The 22964-nt window shown below is 39.2% G+C and overlaps 1 protein-coding gene across 6 annotated transcripts in view; it reads left to right on the top strand.

The window, feature by feature from the left end:
* Nucleotides 1-22964, top strand: part of BTBD8 (BTB domain containing 8) — a 133902-nt gene that overhangs the window by 91570 nt on the left and 19368 nt on the right. The gene's annotated exons all lie outside the window — the stretch shown is intronic.

Raw genomic sequence — 22964 nt, 5'->3', positions numbered from 1 at the left:
CTCTTGGCAACCACAATTCCATTCTCTGATTCTATCAGTTTGACTTGTAAGGAATCATGCAGTATTTGCCCTTCTGTGACTGGCCTATTTTACTTAGGATAATGTCCTCAGCATTCATCCATGTGGTCACATACTACAAAATTTCCTTCTTTTTAAAGGAAGAATAATATTGTACTATATGTATACACCACATTTTCTTTATCCATTCATTCATTGATGGACATGTAGGTTGATTCCACATGTTGGCTATTATAAATAGTGCTGCAGTGAACATGGTAGTGCTAATACTTCTTTGGGATCCTGATTTCAGTTCTTTTTAATGAATGCTGATGTGTTTTGGATGTTAGTCCTCTCCAAGTCTCATGTTAAAATATCATCTTCAGTGTTGGAGGTGGGGCCTGGTGGGAGGTATTTGGGTCATGGGGGTGGATCTCTTATGAATGGTTTGGTACCATCCCCATGGTGAGTGAGTTCTCACTCTAGTAGTTCACATGAGATCTGGTTGTTTAAAAAGGAGCCTGGCTTCTCCCCACTCTGTCTCTTGCTCCCTCTCTCACTATGTGATGTGCCTGCTCCTTCCTTACCTTCCACCATGACTGTAAGCTTCCTGAGGCCTTCACCAGAAGCTGAACAGATGTGGGTGCCATGCTTGTACAACCTGCAGGATCATGAGCTAATAAAGCTCTTTTCCTTATAAATTACTCAGCCTGCAGTATTCCTTTTATATCATTGCAAACAGGCTAACACAAATACTCAGAAGTAGGATTGTTGGATCATATGGTAGTTCTATTTTTAATATTTTGAGAAACCTCCATACTGTTCTACACAGTGACTGCACCATTTTGCATTCCTGCCAACAGTGTACAAGTATTCCCTATTCTCCACATCCTCACCAAGACTTGTTATCTTTTATTTTTTTTATAATGGCCATCCAAACAGATGTGCGGTGACATCCCCTGGTGGTTTTCATTTGTATTTCCCTGATGATTAATAACACAGAACATCTTTTCATATACCTGTTGGCCATTTTGAGTCATCTTTGGAGAAATGTATATTCAAGTCTTCAGCCTATTTTTAATTGTGTTACTGGTTTTTTGCTATTAAGTTGTAGGAGTTTCTTATATATTTTGGAATTAACTCCTTATTACATGTATGATTTGCAATATTTTCCCCCATTCTGTAGATTGTCTTTTCAATGTCTTGTTTTCTTTGCTGTATGGAGGCTTTTTGAGTTCCACTCGTTTATGTTTGCTTTGGTTGCTTTTTTGGTATCATATCTATGAAACCATTACCAAGACCAATGTCGTGAAGCTTTCTCCTATGTTTTCTTGTAGGAGTTTTAGAGATTCAAGTCTCAGATTGAAGTCTTAAATCCATTTTGAATTGATTTTTGTGTATGTTTTAGGATAAGGGTCAAAAAAAATTTTTTTTTTTTTTTTGAGATGGAGTCTTGCCCTGTCGTCCAGCCTGGAGTGCAGTGGTGCAGTCTTGGCTTACTGCAACCTCTGCCTCCCAGGTTCAAGTGATTCTCCTGCCTCAGTCTCCCAAGTAGCTGGGATTACAGGTGTTTGCCACCATACCTGGCTAGTGTATCTTTAGTAGAGACAGGGTTTCACCGCGTTGGCCAGGCTGGTCTCGAACTCCTCACCTCATGATCTGCCCACCTTGGCCTCCCAAAGTGCTGGGATTACAAGCATGAGCCACTGTTCCCAGCCAAATTTTATTATTTTGCTTATGGATATCCAGTTTTCCCAGCACCATTTGTTGAAGGTACTTTCCTGACCTATTGTATATTCTTGGCACCTTTACAAAAGAGCAATTGTATGTGTGTGGATGTATTTCTGGGCTCTCCATTCTGTTCCATTGATCTCTATGTCTGTAGGCCAGTACCACACTGTTTTAGTTACTATAGCTTATATATTTCAAAATCAGAAAATAAAAGTCACTCCAACTTTTTCTACTTAAGATTGATTTGCCTATTCAGGATATTTTGTGGTTCCATGTGAATCTTAGAATTTCATTTTCTATTTCTATAAAAAATGCAGTTGAGATTTTGATAAGAATATCCATAGATCACTTTGTGTACTATGGACATTTTAGCAACATTAAGTCTTCAAATCCATGAGTACTGGATGTCTTTCTGTTTGTCTGCTTTCATTTCTTTTTAAAATTTATATCTGTCTATCTGTTTATGAGACAGAGTCTTGCCTTGTTGCCCAGTCTAGAATGCAGTGGCCTGATCATAGCTCACTGCAACTTTGAATTCCTGGTCTCAAGTGATCCTCCTAACTCAGTCTCCCAAGTAGCTAGGATTACAGGCACAAGCCAATGTGCCCAGCTGTGCCTTCTTTAATTTCTTTCATTGATGTTTTGTAGTTGTCGGCATACAAGTTTTCACCTTCTCAGATAAGTTTATTCCTAAGTATTTTACTCTTTGGTGCTATTGTAAATGGAATTGTTTTTCTAATTTCCTTTTCAATCATTAGTGTTGTTAGTTGAAATGCAACCGATCATTGTATGTTCATTTTGTATTTTTCATCTTTACTGAATTTGTTTTAACAGTATTTTGGTGGAGCGTTTAGGGTTTGCTATTTATAAGATTATGTTATCTGCGAGCAGGGACAGTTTTACTTCTTCCTTTACAGTTTGTATGCCTTTTTTTTCTTTTTCATACGTAATTGCTCTGGTTAGGACTTCCAGTCCTATGTTGAATAGAAGTGTACAGAATGAGCATCCTTGCCTTGTTCCTGATACTAACTTAAAGGAAAAGTGTTCAGGGTAAACCTTGAGTGTGATGCTAGAGGGAGGCTTATGGTTTCTATTATGTTGAGATAATTTACTTCTATTTGTAACTTGTTGAGAGTGTTCAATCATGAAAAGCAATTGAATCTTGTCAAGTACTGTTTCTGCATTTACTGAGATAATCATTTGACTTCTAACCATTCCGTTAATAATGTGGGTCACATTAATTGATTTATATATGTTAAACTATCCCTTGCATCCTGGGAATAAATACCACTGGATCATGGCAAATTATCTTTATAATGTACTGCTGAATTTAGTTTGCCAGTGCTTTGTTGAGGATTTTAACATCTATATTCATCAGGGATATTGGCCTATTATTTTATTTTCTTGTAGTGTTCCTGCATGGCTTTGGTGTCAGAGTAATGCTGGCCTTCTAAAATGAGGGAAATATTCCCTCCTCTTCATTTTTTTGGAAGGGTGTGAGAGGGCTTGGTATTAGATCTTTTCTTTAACTGGCAGAATTCAGTAATGAGGCCATCAGTAGAATTCAGTGATGAAGCCATCAGTTCCTGGACTTTTCTTTGATGGGAGACTTTTTATTACAACTCAGTCTCCTGCTCATTATCAGTCTGTTCAGATTTTCTCTTTCTTCATGATTCAACCTTAGTAGGTTGATGTGTCTAGGAATTTATTCACTTCTTCTAGGTTACCTAGTTTACTGGCTTGTAATTGTTGATAACAGGCCCTTGTGATCATTTTAATTTGTGTGGCATCTATTGTAATGCCTCCTCTTTCATTTTGGATTGTATAACATTTATTTGCATCTTCTCAGCTTTTTTCTTAGCATAGCTAAAGAATTGTCAATTTTGTTTATCTTTTCAAGAAAACTCTTAGTTTTGTTAATTTTAAAAATTGTTTTTTTGGCTGGGCACAGTGGCTCATGCCTGTAGCCCCAACACTTTGGGAGGCTGAGGTGGGTGGATTGTGAGGTCAGGAGATTGAGACCATTTTGACCAACATGATGAAATCCTGTCTCTACTAAAAATACAAATCTTTATTTTTTTCCTTACTTTTGCTAACTTTGGGCTTAGTTTCTTCTTTTTTTAGTTCCTTGAGGTATCCTGTAAAGTTTTTTGCCATCTTTTTGTTTTTAACGTAGGCATTTATCACTGTAAACTTTCCTCTTAGTCCTGCTTTTGCTGCATCTCATAAGGTTTGGTATGTTGTATTGTTTTTGTTTGTTTCAAGATACCTTCTAATTTATCCTTTGATTTCTTCTTTGACCCACTGGTTTTTCAAAAGTGTGTTAATTTCTACAAATTGTGTAATTTCCAGTTTTTCTTCCGCTGTTGATTTCTACTTTTATTCCATTGTGTTCAGAAAAGATGCTTGTTATGATTTCAGTTGTCTTAATTTTGTTAAGACTTACTTTGTGACTGAATGTGATATTTTGTGTATTTTTTCTTCTTTGAGACGGAGTCTTACTCTGTCACCAGGCTGGAGTGCAGTGGTGCTATCTCGGCGCACTGCAACCTCTGCCTCCTGGGTTCAAGTGATTCTTCCACCTCAGCCTCTCTAGTAGCTGGGACCACAGGTGCGTGCCACCATGCCCAGCTAATTTTTTTTCTGTATTTTTAGTAGAGACAGGGTTTCACCGTGTTGGCCAGGATGGTCTCGATCTCTTGACCTCATGATCCACCCGCCTCGGCCTCCCAAAGTGCTGGGATTACAGGCATGAGCCACCAGGCCTGGCCCATTTTCTGTATGTTTAAGAAGAATGTATATTCTGCCCTTGTTGGTTGGAATGTTCTGTATAAGTATGTTAGGTCCATTTGGTCTTTTTTTTTTTTTAAGTGTTTTTGAAGTCTAGTATTTCTTCATTGATTTTCTATCTGATTTATCCATTATTCTTATTTATTTATTTTGTTGACTGGAGTTCAGTGGCATGATCATAGCTCACTAGAGCCTCAAACTCCTGGGCTCAAGTGATCCTTTTGCCTTAGCCTCCCAAGTAGCTGGGACTACAGGCACATGCCACCATAGCTGGTTTTTTTTTTTTTTTTTTTTTTTTGGTAGCGGTGGGGTCTAGCTATCTTGCCCAGGTTGTCTCAGACTCCTGGCCACTTACCTCTCAAGTAATCCTCCCATCTCAGCCTTCTGAGTTTCTGGGATTACAGGCATGGGCCACTGTGCCCAGCATGTTTTATTCACTATTGAAAAGTAGTGTATTGGAAGTTCCTACTATCTTTGTATTGCTGCCTATCTCTCTCTTCAGATCTATTAATACTTGCTTTATATATTTAGGTACTGTCATGCAGGGTACGTGTGTGTGTGTGTGCATATATATATATATATATATAAAATTGTTATAACTTCCTGGCATATTGATGCTTTTATCATTATGTAATGTCTATGTCTCTTGCGACAATTTTTGACTTAACGTCTATTTTGTTTGATATGGCATAGCCAGTCTTACTCTTTTTATTACGATTCGTATGGAATATCTTTTTTTATTCCTTCACTTCCCACCTATACATGTTATTAAATCTAAAGTGAGTCTCTTGTACACAGTGTATCATTGGATCTTGTTTATAAATTCATGTAGCCATTCTGTCTTTTGATTGGATAGTTTAATCTATTTGTATTTTAAGTAACTGTTGAAAGGAAAGAATTTGCTAATGCCATTTTATTATTTTCTGTTGTCCTGTAGTTCTTTGGTCCCTCTTTTTATCTCCCACTGTCTTCCTTTGTGCTTTATTTTCTTAATACTGATATACTTAAAATTTTTTTCAGGCCGGGCGCAGTGGCTCAAGCCTGTAATCCCAGCACTTTGGGAGGCCGAGGCGGGTGGATCACGAGGTCGAGAGATCGAGACCATCCTGGTCAACATGGTGAAACTCCGTCTCTACTAAAAATACAAAAAATTAGCTGGGCATGGTGGCTCGTGCCTGTAATCCCAGCTACTCAGGAGGCTGAGGCAGGAGAATTGCCTGAACCCAGGAGGCGGAGGTTGCGGTGAGCCGAGATCGCGCCATTGCACTCCAGCCTGGGTAACAAGAGCGAAACTCCGTCTCAAAAAAAAAAAAAAAAAAAAAAAATTTTTTTCTCTTTTTTGGTACAACTTCTATATGTATTTTATTTATAATTACCATGGGACCTACATAAATATCTTATAGATATAACAATCTATTTTAGGCTCAGGCACATACACAGAAACTCTACACTTTTACTTCTCCCCCCATACATATACTCTGTTATTGTTATTTATATCTACCTATAGTACATACTCATTAATATACTTTTTAGTTATGGTTATTTTTAATACTTTTATCTTTTAACTTATATGCAAAACTAAAAGTGATTTAAAACAAACAAAAAAAAGAAAACAAAAATAAAAAGTGATTAACCCAGTTGTAACAACTATACTACTCTGGTGTTGAATGTTGATAATGGGGGAGGCTGTACATTGTGTGAGTTCAGGGAGCTTATGGGAAATCTCTGTACTTTCCTCTCAATTTTGCTGTGAACCTAAAATCATGCTTAAAAAAATGACAAAAAAATTGACAGGGTCTCACTGTGTCACCCAAGCTGAAGTGCAGTGGCATGATCACAGCTCACTGCAGCCTTGACCTCCTGGGCTTAAGTGATCCTCCTGCCTCAGCCTCCTGAGTAGCTGAGACTACAGACACATGCCACCATGCCCAGCTAATTTTTGTATTTTTTGTAGAGAAATGGTTTTGCCATGTTGGCCAGGCTTGCCTAAAACTCCTGGGCTTAAGTGATCTGCCTACTTCAGCCTCTGAAAGTGATGGGATTATAGGCTTGAGCCACTATGCCCAGCCAAAATCTTTTTTAAAAAGTGGTTTATTCACTACCGTAAGTGATAACAGTACTCACTCTTCATTTGCTTAGACATATTTTTCTTTTCTTTCTTTCTTTCTTTTTTTTTTTTTCCTAGAGATGAGGTCTTGTTCTGTCACCTTGGCTGGAGTACAGTGGCACAAACATGGCTTGCTACAGTCTCAACTTCCTAAGCTCAACCAGTCCTTTCACCACAGCCTCCCAAGTAGCTGGGACTGCAGGTACACGCCACCACAACCAGCTAATTTTTTGTGTTTTATTTTGTAGAGACAGGGTTTTGCTGTATTGCTCAGGCTGGTCTTAAACTCTTGAGCTCAAGTGATCTGCCTGCCTTAGCCTCCCAAAGTGCCTGGATTACAGACATGAGCCACCATGCCTGGCCTTATATGTTTTCCTTTACCAATGAGTTTTATACTTTGTTATGCTATCATGTTGCTTTTTAATGTTCTTTTGTTTCAACTTGAAGAACTCCTGTTAGCATTTCTTATAAGGCAGATCAACTGCCGATGAATTTTCTTGGCTTTTGTTTATCTAAACTCCCTCATTTTTGAAGGACATTTTTCTTGATTTAGTATTCTTAGTTGGCAGGGTTGGTTTGTTTTTAAAAAGCACTTTGAATATATCATTGCACTCCCTTATTGCCTACAATGTTTCTACTGGAAAATCTGCCTTTAGTCTTATAAACATTCCCTTGTACATGAAAAGTTACTTTTTTCTTGCAGCTTTCAAAATTTTCTATTTTGGGCAGTTTTGATTATATGTCTCACTGTGGATTTCTTTGCATTCATCTTATTTCAGAGTACTTTGGGCTTCCTAGATCTGGATGTCTATTTCCTTCTCCAGATGTAGAAAGTTTTCAGCCATCATTTCTTTTAATAAGTTTTCTGACTCTTTCTCTTTTATCCTTTGGAACTTTAATAATATTGTCCCATAGTCCCTTAACTTTCTTTAATATATATTTTTTTATTCTTTCTGCTCCTCTGACTGAATAATTTCAATGATCTATGAATTTGTTTATTCTTTCTTCTCTTTGATGTAGTCTGCTGTTGAACACCTTTAGATAATTCTTCAATTCAGTAATTGTATTCTTCAGCTCCATGAGTTCTGTTTGGCACTTTTTTTTTTTTAATTACATTTTAGGTTTGGGGATACATGTGAAGAACATGCAAGATTGTTGTATAGGTATACACATGACAGTGTGATTTGAGCCTTCCTCCGCATCACCTATATCTGGCATTTTTCCCCATGCTATCTCTCCCTAACTTCCCACCCCCACTGTCCCTCCCCTGCTTCCCCCAACAGACCCCAGTGTGTGATGCTCCCCTCCCTGTGTCCATGTGTTCTCATTGTTCAACACCCACCTATGAGTGAGAACATGTGGTGTTTGATTTTCTGTTCTTGTGTCAGTTTGCTGAGAATGATGGTTTCCAGGTTCATCTATGTCCCTACAAAGGACACAAACTCATCGTTTTTTTGTTTTTTATGAGACATGCATATGGCTTAGGAGAACATTATAATTCTGTTACATGGTTGGTAAATATAGCTGCTGAAAATTGCAGCTAATTTATACAATGTTGTACAATTATGTTTTAATACAGTGTGCTGAATTGAGTATTTCTATCAAGTGTTGGATTGTTCTAAATACTACTGAAAAATATAATTACCTTAAATAAGTTTTCTGGCACAGCTACTAACAGGTGCTTTTAGAAAAATGCCGGAGAGAAACTTTAACCGTATCTTCTTAGTGGAATTTTACAAACTTGTAAGTCCATTGTAGAGAACATCATTCATAGACCAAGATAGTACCCTGTTTGCTAATAATTTCATTTATATAGGATCCTGGACATTTTGTGTTGGAACAAATTTTCTGTGTTTTTAATTCTCCCCTTTTCCCCTGTTACTAAGAACTTTCAAATTAACCATTTCAATGTAATTTGAAGAAGTTTACCCAATATTGTTGGCATTGCAATAATGTAGTATGGTGAAGGCCAAATCAATTAATGCTTATAAAATGAACTAGATTGCAGTAACCATGGTATTGATGAGATAATGCAGTGACCCTTTGCTATTAATATATGTATAGCCTTATCAAAGCATAGCTAAAAAGCTTGCCATAATAATTAAGAATTTCAAAATATTTATTTAGATGGGATTTAGTAGTTTAAAGAAGTGAGACAGATTCAAAGGTAAATAAATATTCTCTGTCAAATTTAAACCTCTAAAGAATTAGAGATTAGATTTTATTTGTGTATAACTTTAAAAAGACCTAATAGATTACTGTCTTTTTAATTCATTTATTATTCTTTGGTGTTTTTTAAGCAGTGGACTGGAGTTAGTATCATCATGTCTTAATTTCTCTCATAACTACACATTTTTATATTTCCTTTTATGTTTTCTACTTTGCTTTCCTTGAAAAAACAAGCATTTTGTGGCCTTTACCTTGTGCAGTTTTAGGGAGTGGCAGTGTACAAGGTCCAAGGCCACATTTCCTTGAAATTCTTCCTCTTTTTTAATCTGTCTTACAAGATATCTCCCTTTTTGCTTCATTCTTTAGGATTTGAAGAAAACATTTGCCCCTTGTTATTTTGTTGGCCTTATTAATGTCACCTTCTCTTTTTTTTTTAAATTGCATTTTAGGTTTTGGGGTACATGTGAAGAACATGCAAGATTGTTGCATAGGTACATACATGCCAGTGTGATTTGCTGCATTCCTCTCCATCACCTATATCTGGCATTTCTCCCCATGCTATCTCTCCCCAACTCCCTACCCCCCGCTGTTCCTCCCCTATTTCCCCCAACAGACCCGAAAGTGTGATGCTCTTGTGTCCATGACATGTGTCCATGTCTTCTTATTGTTCAACACTCACCTATGAGTTGAGAACATGTAGTGTTTGATTTTCTGTTCTTCTGTCAGTCTGCTGAGAATCATGGTTTCCAGGTTCATCCATGCCCCTACAAAGGACAAAAACTCATTGTTTTTGATGGCTGCATAATATTCTATGGCGTGTATGTGCCACATTTTTCCTGTCCAGTCTAGCATCGATGGGCATTTGGGTTGGTTCCAGGTCTTTGCTATTGTAAACAGTGCTGCAGTGAACATTCGTGTGCATGTGTCCTTATAGTAGAACTATTTATAATCCTTTGGATATATACCCAGTAATGGGATTGCTAGGTCAAATGGAATTTCTGTTTCTAGATCCTTGAGGAATCACCACACTGTCTTCCACAATGGTCGAACTGATTTACACTCCCACTAACAGTGTAAAAGTGTTCATATTTCTCCACATCCTCTCCAGCATCTGTTGTCTCCAGATTTTTTAATGATCACCATTCTAACTGACATGACGTGGTATCTCAATATAGTTTTGATTTGCATTTCTCTAATGACCAGTGATGAGCATTTTTTCATATGTTTGTTGGCCTTATGTATGTCTTCTTTTGTAAAGTGTCTGTTCATATCCTTCGCGCACTTTTGAATGGGCTTATTTGTTTTTTTCTTGTAAATCTGTTTTAGTTCTTTGTAGATGCTGGATATCAGCCCTTTGTCAGATGGGCAGATTGCAAAAATTTTTTCCCATTCTGTTGGTTGCCGATTCACTCTAATGACTGTTTCTTTTGCTGTGCAGAAGCTGTGGAGTTTGACTACATCCCATTTGTCTATTTTGGCTTTTGTTGCCAATTCTTTTGGTGTTTTGGTCATGAAGTCCTTACCTATGCCTATGTCCTGAATGGTTTTGCCTAGATTTTCTTCTAGGGTTTTTATGGTGTTAGGTTTTGTGTTTAAGTCTTTAATTCATCTGGAGTTAATTTTAGTATAAGGTGACAGGAAGGGGTCCAGTTTCTGCTTTCTGCACATGACTAGCCAGTTTTCCCAACACCATTTATTAAACAGGGAATCCTTTCCCAGTTACTTCTTTTTATCAGGTTTGTCAAAGATCAGATGGTTGTAGATGTGTGGTGTTGCCTCTGAGGCCTCTGTTCTGTTTCATTGGTCTATATCTCTGTTTTGGTACCAGTACCATGCTGTTTTGATTACTATAGCCTTGTAGTATAGTTTGAAGTCAGGTAGTGTGGTGCCTTCAGCTCTGCTCTTTTTGCTTAGAATTGACATGGCTATGCGGGTTCTCTTTTGGTTCCATATGAAGTTTAAGGTGTTTTTTTTCCAGTTCTGTGAAGAAGGTCGTTGGTAGCTTGATGAGGATAGCATTGAATCTGTAAATTACTTTGGGCAGTATGGCCATTTTCACGATATTGATTCTTCCTAACCGTGAACATGGAATGTTTCTCCATCTGTTTGTGTCCTCTCTTATTTTGTTGAGCAGTGGTTTGTAGTTCTCCTTGAAGGGGTCCTTTACGTTCCTTGTTCGTTTTATTCCTAGGTATTTTATTCTCTTTGTAGCAGTTGTGAATGGGAGTTCGTTTATGATTTGGCTCTCTTGAAGTCTGTTATTGGTGTATAGGAATGCTTATGAATTTTGCACCTTTATTTTGTATCCTGAGGCTTTGCTGAAGTTGTTTATCAGTTTCAGAAGATTTTGGGCTGAGATGATGGGGTCTTCTAAATATACAATCATGTCATCTGCAAATAGAGGCAATTTGACTTCCTCCTTTCCTAATTGAATACCCTTTATTTCTTTTTCTTGCCTGATTGCTCTGGCTAGAACTTCCAGTACTATATTGAATAGGAGTGGTGGGAGAGAGCATTCTTGTCTAGTGCCAGATTTCAAAGGGAATGTCTCCAGTTTTTGCCCATTCAGTATGATATTGGCTGTTGGTTTGTTGTAAATAGCTTTTGTTATTTTGAGATACATTCCATTGATACCTACTTTATTGAAAGTTTTTAACATAAAGGGCTGTTGAATTTTGTCAAAGGTCTTCTCTGCATCTACTGAGATAATCATGTGGTTTTTGTCTTTGGTTCTGTTTATGTGGTGAGTTATGTTTATAGACTTATGTATGTTGAACCAGCCTTGCATCCTCGGGATGAAGCCTACTTGATCATGGTGGATAAGCTTTTTGATGTGCTGTTGCAATTAGTTTGCCAGTATTTTACTGAAGATTTTTGCATCTATGTTTATCATGGATATTGGCCTGAAGTTTTCTTTTCTTGTTGAGTCTCTGCCGGGTTTTGGTATCAGGATGGTGTTGGTTTCATAAAATGATTTGGGAAGGATTCCCTCTTTTTGGATTGTTTGGAATAGTTTCAGAAAGAGTGGTACCAGCTCCTCTTTGTATGTCTGGGAGAATTTGGCTGTGAACCCATCTGGACCTGGGTTTTTTTTGGGTGGTAGTCTATTGATTGCTGCCTTAACTTCAGCTCTTGTTATTGGTCTATTCATGGTTTCAACTTCTTCCTGATTTAGTCTTGGGAGAGTGCAAGTGTCCAGGAATTTATCCATTTCTTCCAGGTTTACTAGTTTATGTGCATATAATTTCTGGTATATATAATTTACTAGTATATTGGCAATAATTTCTGATGATGGTTTGTATTTCTGTGGAATCTGTGGTGATATCCCCTTTGTCATTTTTTATTGCACCTATTTGATTATTCTCTCTCTCTTTTTTTTTTATTAATCTGGCTAGTGGTCTATTTTGTTGACCTTTTCAAAAAACCAGCTCCTGGATTTATTGATTTTTTGAAGGGTTTTTGTGTCTCTATTTCCTTCAGTTCTGCTCTGATCTTAGTTATTTCTTGTCTTCTGCTTGGTTTTGAGGTTTTTTTTATCTTGCTCCTCTAGCTCTTTCCGTTTTGATGATACGGTGTCGATTTTAGATCTTTCTTTGCTTCTCATGTGGGCATTTATTGCTATATATTTTCCTCTAGAGACTGCTTTTAATGTGTCCCAGAGATTCTAGTATGTTGTGTCTTCGTTCTTGTTGGTTTCAAAGAACATCTTTATTTCTGCCTTCATTTCATTGTTTATCCAGTCAACATTCAAGAGCCAGTTGTTCAGTTTCCATGAAGCTGTGCAGTTCTGAGTTAGTTTCTGAATTCTGAGTTCTAACTCGATTGCACTGTGGTCTGAGAGACTGTTTGTTATGATTTCCGTTCTTTTGCATTTGATAAGGAGTGATTTACTTCCAATTATGTGGTCAATTTTAGAGTAGGTGTGATGTGGTACTGAGAAGAATGTATGTTCTTTGGATTTGGGGTGTAGAGTTCTATAACTGTCTATTAGGTTTGCTTGGTCCAGGTCTGAGTTCAAGTCCTGGATATCCTTGTTAATTTTCTTTCTTGGTGATGTGTCTAATATTGACAGTGGGGTGTTAAAGTCTCTCACTACTATTGTGTGGGAGTCTAAGTCTCTTTGTAAGTCATTAAGAACTTGCTTTATGTATCTGGGTGCTCCTGTATTGGGTGCATATTTATTTAGGATCATTAGCTCTTCTTGTTGCATTGATCCTTTTACCATTATGTAATGTCCTTCTTTGTATCTTTTGATCTTTGTTGGTTTAAAGTCTATTTTATCAGAGACTAGATATCAGAGACTAGAATTGCAACTTCTGCTTTTTTTTTTTTGCTCTCCATTTGCTTGGTAAATCTTCCTCCATCCCTTTATTTTGAGCCTTTGTGTATCCTTGCATGTGAGATAGGTTTCCTGGATACAGCAGACCAATGGGTTTTGGCTTTTTATCCAATTTGCTAGTCTGTGTCTTTTGATTGGGGCATTTAGCCAATTTACATTTAGGAATAATGTTGTTACCTATGAATTTGATCCTGCCATTTTGATGCTAGCTGGCTATTGTGCCCATTAGTTGATGCAGTTTCTTCATTGTGTCAATGTTCTTTACCATTTGGTATGTTTTAGGAGTGGCTGGTACTGGTTGTTCCCATGTTTAGTGCTTCTTTCAGGAGCTCTTGTAAAGCAGGCCTGGTGGTGATTAAACCTCTGAGTGAGTAATTGCTTGTTTGTAAAGGATTTTATTTCTCCTTCACTTATGAAACTTACTTTGGCTGGATATGAAATTGTGGGTTGAAAGTTCTTTTCTTTAAGGATGTTGAATATTGGCCTCCACGCTCTTCTGGCTTATAGGGTTTCTGCTAAGAGATCTGCTTGAGTCTGATGGGCTTCCCTTTGTGGGTAACCCAACCTTTCTCTCTGGCTGCCCTTAGCATATTCTCCTTCATTTTAACCCTGGTCAATCTGACAATTATGTGCCTTGGGGTTGCTCTTCCTGAGGAATATCTTTGTGGTCTCTGTATTTCCTGGACTTGAATGGTGGCCTGCCTTGCTAGGTTGGGGAAGTTTTCCTGGATAATATCCTGAAGAGTATTTTCCAGCTTGGATTCATTCTCTTCGTCACATTCAGGTCCACCTATCAAACATAGATGTAGGTCTTTTCACCTAGTCCCATATTTCTTGGAGACTTTGTTCATTCCTTTTTACCCCTTTTTTTTTTTTTTTTTTTTTTTTTTTTTTTTTTTTTGAGACAGAGTTTTGCTCTTGTTACCCAGGCTGGAGTGCAATGGCGCGATCTCGGCTCATCGCAACCTCCGCCTCCTGGGTTCAGGCAATTCTCCTGCCTCAGCCTCCTGAGTAGCTGGGATTACAGGCACGTGCCACCATGCCCAGCTAATTTTTTGTATTTTTAGTAGAGACGGGGTTTCACTGTGTTGACCGGGATGGTCTCGATCTCTTGACCTCGTGATCCACCCGCCTCGGCCTCCCAAAGTGCTGGGATTACAGGCTTGAGCCACCGCGCCCGGCCTTTTTTTTTTTTTCTAATCTTACCTTCTCGTTTTATTTCATTGAGTTGATCTTCTACCTCTGATGTCCTTTCTTCTGCTTGGTCAGTTTGGCTGTTGAAACTTTTGTATGCTTTGCGAAGTTCTCGTGTTGTGTTTTCAGCTCATCAATTCACTTATATTCCTCTGTAAGCTGTTTATTTTCATTAGCATTTCATCAAATCTTTTTTCAAGGTTCTTTCTTTCTTTGCATTGAGTTAGAACATGTTCTTTTAGCTCAGAGAAGTTTCTTTTTACCCACCTTCTGAAGCCTGTTTCTGTCAATTCATCACACTCATTCTCCATCCAGCCTTGTTTCCTTGCTAGTGAGGAGTTGTGATCACTTGTAGGAGGAGAGGCATTCTGGTTTTGGGTGTTTTCATCCTTTTTGTGCTAATTTCTTCCCATCTTTGTGGATTTATCCAGCTGTCGTCTTTGTGGTTATTGACTTTCAGATTTGGTCCCTGAGTTGACATCCAGTTTGTTGATGATAAAGTTATTTCTTTCCGTTTCTTAGTTGTCCTTCTAACAGTCGGGCCCCTCTGCTCTAGGACTGCTGAGGTCCACTCCAGGCCCTGCTTACCTGGGGATTACTTGCAGCAGCTGCAGAACAGTAAGGGTTGCTACTAGTTTCTTCTTCTGCTATCTTTGTCCCAGAAGGATACCCACCAGATGTCAGTCTGAACTCTCCTTTAAGAAGTGACTCTGGATATACAGGGGTCAGGGAGCTGCTTGAGGAGACAGTCTGTCCTTTATAGTAGCTTAAGTGCTGAACTGTGAGCTCCATTGTTCAATCAGAGCTGCTGGGCAGGTATGTTTAAGTCTGATGCAGCAGAACTCATAAACGCCTTTTTTTTTTGCCAGATGCTCTGTCCTGGGGAGTTAGGGCTTTATTTTTAAGTTTCTATCATGCTGCTGCCTTTTTTCAGGGCTGCTCTGCCCAGCGAGGAGGCAGCCTAGTCACAGTCTGCCTGCAGAGGCTTTGCTGAGCTGCTGTGGGCTCCCCACAGCTGCATTGTGAACTTCCCTGCAGTCCTGATTATATGGGTATAGTTAGAACTGCCTCGGCAATGGCAGCCCACCTCTGTAATGGCAGAGTCTCTCTGTAATGGCAGGCTGCCTCAGCAATGGCGGACTGCCTCCGTAGTGGTGGACTGCCTTGGTAATGGCGGACGCCCCTCCCCCACAGGGCTGGACCGTCCTAGGTTCAACTGTGCTTGCTGTGAAACTCTCAATCCAGAGCGTTTCAGATTGCTGTTTTTTTGTGGGGGTGGGACCAGCGAAGCCTCATTACCTGGCTCCCTGCCTCAGACCCCTTTTTAAAAAAATTTTATTTTATTTTTTTAAAGACAGGGTTTCACCAGGTTCATTAGGCTGGTCTTGAACTCCCGACCTCAGGTGATCTGCCTGCCTTGGCCTCCAAAGTGCTTGGATTACAGGGTGAGCCACTGTGCCTGGCCCCCCCCCTCCTTTTTTTTCAGTTGTACGGGCAACTCTGTCTCCCAGGTTTTCCAGTCGCCTGTTCAAAAGGTGCCAGGATCTGTGTGATTTCCCCATGCGGCAACTCAGTACGCTGGCTGAAACAGCTGCGCTGAGATACGTGTTCCTCTTTTGCCTGGGAATCTCCTGGTCTGGCTCCGTTTCAGTCACCTTTTTTATCAGTTAAATGGAGACTCTGTCTCCCAGGAGCTCCAATCACCAACTAAAACAGTGCCCGGACCCGTGTATTTTGTGCAGAGACCCACCATGCAGGCCAAAACAGCCACACTGGCAACCCATGGGGCCCCTCCATCTGGGAATCTCCTGGTCTGTGGGCAATAAAAATCCATCTAGAAATGTGGCGTCCACTCTCTCCGTGCTTTCACTGGGAGCTGCAATCCTGAGCTGCTCCTAATCGGCCATCTTAGATCTGTCTCTTTGGCATTTTTTTATATTGTATATCTCTTTACTGAAATTACTTTGCCATGCATTGTTTTCCTGACCTTGGTGTGAACATCTTTATGATGATTATTTTGAGTTCTCTGTGAGCTAAATCATATATCTCCATTTCATTTAGCCCAGTTTCTGGAGATTTATTTTGTTCCTTTTTTTGGAACATATTTCTTTGTTCATTTTCTTTTACTCTGTTTGTATCTGCACATTAGATTAATAGCTAACTCTTCCAGTCTATATGGACTGGCCTCATACAAGAGAGGACCCTTGCTAATCCACCCAGCCAGAGATCAAGGGCCTCTCAAATTTTCTTGCTAATCCAAGTCACTTTGTTTTTAGTGACTTCCAAGCATCTAGAGTATGCTGGGTCCTATTAGTGCTCTGAGTCAAGTTCCGTGGATGCCCCCCAGAAAAGTTAGGTCATTAGACATTCCTTCACACTCCTTCCTGCCTCAAGTAGAAGGTGGGATTTGGGGCTTCTCCAGCTGTTCACTCTCTACTGAGACAATTGAAGAGTCTCTGGCAACTAGTTACATGCAGCGTCAAATGCCATCTTTGTTCTATTGGCCCTGGGTGGCTAAGCCATGCCAGGTCCCATTAGCACTCCAAAACAGCAAGACAGAAACCTGTTCTTTGGACAGCCCTCATAAATGTTGGAACTTTAGATACAGATTTCAATTATTTGTCTCCCTAGGGAGATGTTGGGAACTAGAAGTTTTTGTCTACTCATTGTGTACTGAGCAAGAACAAGAGACAGTGCTGACCCTTAGTCAGAATCACCATTTCTGTTCTCACTATTCCCCAGGTGGCTAGATTAGTCCAGGTATTATCAGTGCTCTGAGACAGGCAAGGTAGAGCCAAACCTTTGGGCGGCCCCCAAAAAAGTGGGCATATTGGACATGCAAACTAACTCTTTCCCTCCCCAGGTAGATGCTGGGAGCAAGGATGTTTTTCATTCATTTGCTCTATGCTGAGCTGGGGGAGGAGATAAAGTGATTGCCAGCACAAATCACCATCTGTGTTCTTTCCCAGGTAGCTAGAGTTTGCTGGGTCCCATTAGCACTCTAAGACTGCAAGACAGAAATCAGTCATTTAGGCAACCCCTGGGAAAGTTGGGATGTTTGACACATGGTCTAACTCTTCCTTCCCCAGGGAGAAGCTGGGAGCTTATGGTTTTCTTCCTAGTTGTACAGCTCTGTGCCAGGGCTAGGATTCTGGTGAGATTGTGTCTCAAATTTCCCTATCAACTTCATAGTGTCTGGTTTCATGCTCATCCTCCATGTAGGAGCCTCTCACCTAGTTTCTCCATTTCTTAACAAGAGAATTTGTTAATTATTGTTGAATTAGTGTGTTCATGGGGGAAGGAGGGTTTAGGGCTTCCTATTCTGTCATCTTGCTGATGTCACCTCTCTTCATGCAGTCTTCTTTAGTTCTAATTCAGTTCAACCACCTGTGCCAGGGAAGGTACTCTAATGTATCAAATATTTCTTTGTCATCAAGGGAGATAGGAAAGTGCTACTACATTAGAGTATAACATGGAGAATTTTTAAATATATTTAAATATGAGAGACTTTAAATTTTTTTTTTTTTTGAGACAGTTTCGCTCTTGTTACCCAGGCTGGAGTGCAATGGCGCGATCTCGGCTCACTGCAACCTCCACCTCCTGGGCTCAGGCAATTCTCCTGCCTCAGCCTCCTAAGTAGCTGGGATTACAGGCATGCACCACCACGCCCAGCTAGTTTTTTTTGTATTTTTAGTAGAGACGGGGTTTCACCATGTTGACCAGGATGGTCTCGATCTTTCGACCTCGTGATCCACCCGCCTCGGCCTCCCAAAGTGCTGGGATTACAGGCTTGAGCCACCGCGCCCGGCCGAAACTTTACATTTTTATCTTTCTTTGTCACCAAGTCAAAAGACAGATAACAGTTCATATGACATTTATAACACTAATTTTCCTAATATAGATAGTTTGTACAAATTGATTTTTTTTTTTTTGAGGTGGATTTTCACTCTTGTTGCCCAGGTTGGGGTGCAGTGGTGTGATCTTAGCTCACTGCAACCTCCACCTCCCAGGTTCAAGTGATTTTCTTGCTTCAGCCTCCCAAGTAGCTGGCATTACAGGCATGCACCACTACGCCTGGCTAATTTTGTATTTTTAGTAGAGACAGGGTTTCTCCATGTTGGTCAGGCTGGTCTTGAACTCCCAAACTCAGGTGATCCGCCCATCTCAGCCTCCCAAAGTGCTGTGATTACAGGCATGAATCACCACGCCCAGCTGATTTTTAGAAAGTCAAAGCTAAACATATGATAGAATTCGATAGTTCACTAAGGTGTCGATAGACATCTCTTAATTTGATGAACAGATCCTGAACTTCATTTATTTAAGAGAAATGGGTATGAAAACTACCATGTCAGACCATTTTCTACCTTTCAGAATGATGGAGAGAAATTTTCACTATGTTAGTAAAAGTATATGGGATAAATATTCTGATTTATTCCTGGGAAGGTCATAAATTAGCACAACGTTTTCTGTGTTTCGTAAACTTTTTATCTGTGACCTGGAATGAAAAGGTGTTTTTTTGTTTGGTTTGTTGTTTTCATTGTAACCCAATACACTAATAGATATAGAACAGAAACACAAGTTTCACAAAAGATTTACTAGCTTTATTACATATGATGGACTGGTGTTTTTTATGTTTCTCCTTTCTCTGTCTCTCTCACCCACCCACCCACTTCTTTGGTTTTCTAATGCTGATTGTGAACCACTAAATACATTTCTCTAGGTTGCTATGGAGGAATTTACCACTTGATAAACACTTGCTCTATTTATTGTACATTGGTAGTTTGGAAACCTCTGGTGTCCCACCTCATAGCTTTTTGTCCCATGTTTGTAGCCAAGCTATTGCTGCAGCACCTACCTGCACTTGGATGTAATCTGACAGCACTTTCCCTCAGCCCAATCACATATACACAAATCCTCACTTTCTGTCCTGAGGCTTCACTGCTACTCCACATGGGATACCTGCAACTCAGCAGTTCTGAGCCTGTGTAAAGCTGGCAGTGAAAGAGAGTTAACATTGCCAGAGGGCAAACTTTGACCAGTGGGAGATGGGAGCCAGTGGTTAGTGTTTCCTTGTTCTGTCTGCTGAATGGATAATTCAAAGTACATCCTTCATAGCTCTTCAGAGGGTCCCCAACAAGATTGAGTCCCATTTGCCTCCAATAGTGAATTCTCTATCAGTGCTTTTCAAACTTTAATGTATCTACAAAACACTTGGGGGTCTTGTTTAAATGCAGATTCTAATTCAGTAAGTCAAGGGAGGATAGAGAGATTGTGTTTCTAACAGGCTCTGGCTAATGCTGATGCCACTTTGAATAGGAGAGAGTGAGAAAATACACTCTTGAATTGGCTTTCCTTCCTTTTGTCCCTGTTGCACTCTTCCAGTGCCTCAGATTCCCCATTATCACTTCTGCAAATAAGCCTGTTTCTCAAGCTCAATTTTTAGGCAGAACTCAGGCTAAGAGAAGTAATATTGACCCAGCAATTCTACTTCCAGGAATGTATCTTGTAGACATACTCACATCTATGTGAAATAATCTTATAAATAAGGTTAGTCATTATGACATAATAGCAAAACTAGAAACAATGTCAATGTCTTTAAGTAGAGGACTGGTTAAATGACTTGTGATATATCTATATTATGGACTATTACATAGCTATTAAAACATAAAAATACACTGGTAAGAAAAATACTTGAGATGTATGCTAAGTATAAAAGGCAAGATACTAGAATACTGTGCATATTAATGCCTTCATTTGGATAAAATAAGCAGAAAATTACATATATATTTTGTTTGTATAAGCATAAATTAACTCTGGAAAGATCAAGGAAAAAATAATATTGATCATAAAATGGATGGTTTGTGAACAGGAAGGAGAAACAGACTTTCCTAGAATGTCCTTTATACATTTGAAATTTTTAAAGTATATGATTATGTTAACTGTTGAATGAAAATTTAAATGTTTGGTCTAAAAGTTTTACTTTTTTTTTTTTTAAATCTAGAGTACTTTTCTTAAAAGTACTCTAATATTTAATGTTTATCATATATTCAGATGAGTATGGAATATAATTATATATCATCTATGTTATTTAACTATGCATGCTGTAGTTTTCCAAGCTAAATTATAATTATACTCTATATGTATGGTTTTTTAAAAATGCTATGATCAGAGCACATCACATTATATAAATAGTAAGCACTTTGTAGATACCTGCCAAATTTATTTAAATACCTTACATTTGGCTTCCCTACCAGAGCAGTGCCTGCAGTAGAACAAATTGAGCTTGTTGTCTAAAACTCTTAGTAATTGCAGTTACTCAGAAAGTCACTGAAGGAGGAAACGACAATGATTCTTAAAAAAAAAAAAGATGAATTATATAAAAGTATGATTGTTTTTTCTTTTATTCAAGCAGTGAAAGAATATAATACAGTTTTAAAGGATTTTTGGCTGGGTGCAGTAGCTCACACTTTTAATCCCAGCACTTTGGGAGGCCAGGTGGGAGGATCACTTGAAGCCAAGCGTTTAAGATCAGCCTGGATAACATGACACGACTCCATCTCTGCAAAATATTTTTGGAGCTGGGGATGGTGGCTCATGCCGGTAGTCCCAGCATTTTGGGAGGCTGAGGCGGGTGGATCACTTGAGTCCAGGAGTGAGACCAACCTGGCCAGCATGGTGAAACCCCCTCTCTACTAAAAATACAAAAAATTAGCTGGGTATGGTGGTGCGCATCTAATCTCAGGTATTTACATGACTGAGGCACTCCAGCCTGGGTGACAGAGTGAGATCCTGTCTCAAAAAAAAAGTACTTTTTTTTTTAAGTTTAGCTGGGCATGGAGGCATGTACCTATGGTTTCAGCTACCGAGGCAGGATGATCACTTGAGCTCAGGAGGTTTGAAGCTGCAGCGAGCCATGTTCAAGCCACTATACTCCAGCCTGGGTGACTGAGCAAGACTTGTGTCAAAGAAAAAGAATTATTAGTAAATGGTTAAAATTTTTCATTTTGAAGTTGAAGGATTAAACTTGTTATCTTAGAGGTTAACTGATAGACTCTGTCTCCAATCATGTTAAAAGATATAAACAAGTATTTGAGTGTCTACTATGACCCAGTTTTATACTAGGCCCTGAGCATACATTGGTGAGCTAAAACAGAGATAGATAGTTTTACACTCATTGAAACTACAGCCTAGTGAGGGAGACAGACATTAATCAAATAGTAATCTTCATGTGTGATTAATTACAAATGAATTAAATGCTCTAACAAAAAGTGACAGATTTTCTTATAGCATGTATAAAGGAATCAGATGTTTATATATGGTATCAGGGAAGATGTGGTTCTTCTGGACCTAAACAAAAACAGAGGGTGTGCAGAGTCCATGTCATGCTGTCTATGTTAGATATATCAGTCATTTCCAGATTTATCAGTGACTTACTGCTGTCTAACAAACCACCCCCAAACTAAGTGGCTTAAAATGACTTCTCACAATTCTGTTAGTTGAGTGGATGATTCTTCTGCTGGTCTTGCCTGTGGCTGCATTCAGCTGGGGGCAGCTGCGGGGCTGGGCCTCCTGCACCAAGTGGTCTTCCTTATCAGGCTTCTTTTGGCCCGGAGGTCCCAAGATTCTCAGAAGGTAAAGACTGAAGCTGCAAGACTTCTTGAGGCATAGGCTCTAGAACTTTCATATCATCACTGTTGGTCAAGGCAAGCGAAAAGGCTAGTAGTCCAGATTCAAGACTGAGGAAGTCAGGCTGGGCGCGGTGGCTCACGCCTATAATCCCAGCACTTTGGGAGGCCGAGACGGGTGGATCATGAGGTCAAGAGATCGAGACCATCCTGGTCAACATGGTGAAACCCCGTCTCTACTAAAAATACAAAAAAAATTAGCTGGGCATGGTGGCGCACGCCTGTAGTCCCAGCTTCTCGGGAGGCTGAGGCAGGAGAATTGCCTGAACCCAGGAGGCGGAGGTTGCGGTGAGCCGAGATCGCGCCATTGTACTCCAGCCTGGGTAACGACTGAAACTCTGTCTCAAAAAAAAAAAAAAAAAAAATACTGAGGAAGTCAATTCCACCTCTTGGTGGATAGAATTTGTGGCCATGGTTTTCAGTTTACCAGTTCATCAGGTAACTATTTAATAAATATTTATTTATTAAGCATTGTTTTAAGATCTGGAAATCAAACATGGATAAGATATAGTAATATATGCCTTTTTTTCCTTTTCCTTGGAGTACATGGTATTTCTGCATTGTCATTCCATTTTCCATAGAGATCAATATTTGTGTTTTTTTCATAGTATAATAATGAATCATTAAATGAATAAAATATAAACAGTAGAGTCTCTTACCTAATTAGAGAAGAGGAAGAAAATCAGTGGGGGTTATAAGTAATTTTTAGCCTTTCCAAATTTACATAAAGAACATGTATTTTATAGTCAGAAAAGAATTAGGGCTATGTTGTTGTAGCCATGCAGTTATGAATGATATCTATAAGCACAAAAATTAATTTAGCTGTGATAATCTTAGGGAACTCAAGTTTTTCTTTCTAGTTATTTTCACTTTGCTGTCAGGTTTGTTTTAGCTACTTTTTGTTTGTTTGTTTGTTTAGATGGAGTCTCACTCTGTCACCCAGGCTGAAGTG

Source organism: Saimiri boliviensis, chromosome 11 (assembly GCF_048565385.1).
Source record: "Saimiri boliviensis isolate mSaiBol1 chromosome 11, mSaiBol1.pri, whole genome shotgun sequence".
In the NCBI taxonomy this organism is placed as follows: domain Eukaryota; kingdom Metazoa; phylum Chordata; class Mammalia; order Primates; family Cebidae; genus Saimiri; species Saimiri boliviensis.
This window is presented reverse-complemented; position numbering and strand designations above follow the sequence as displayed.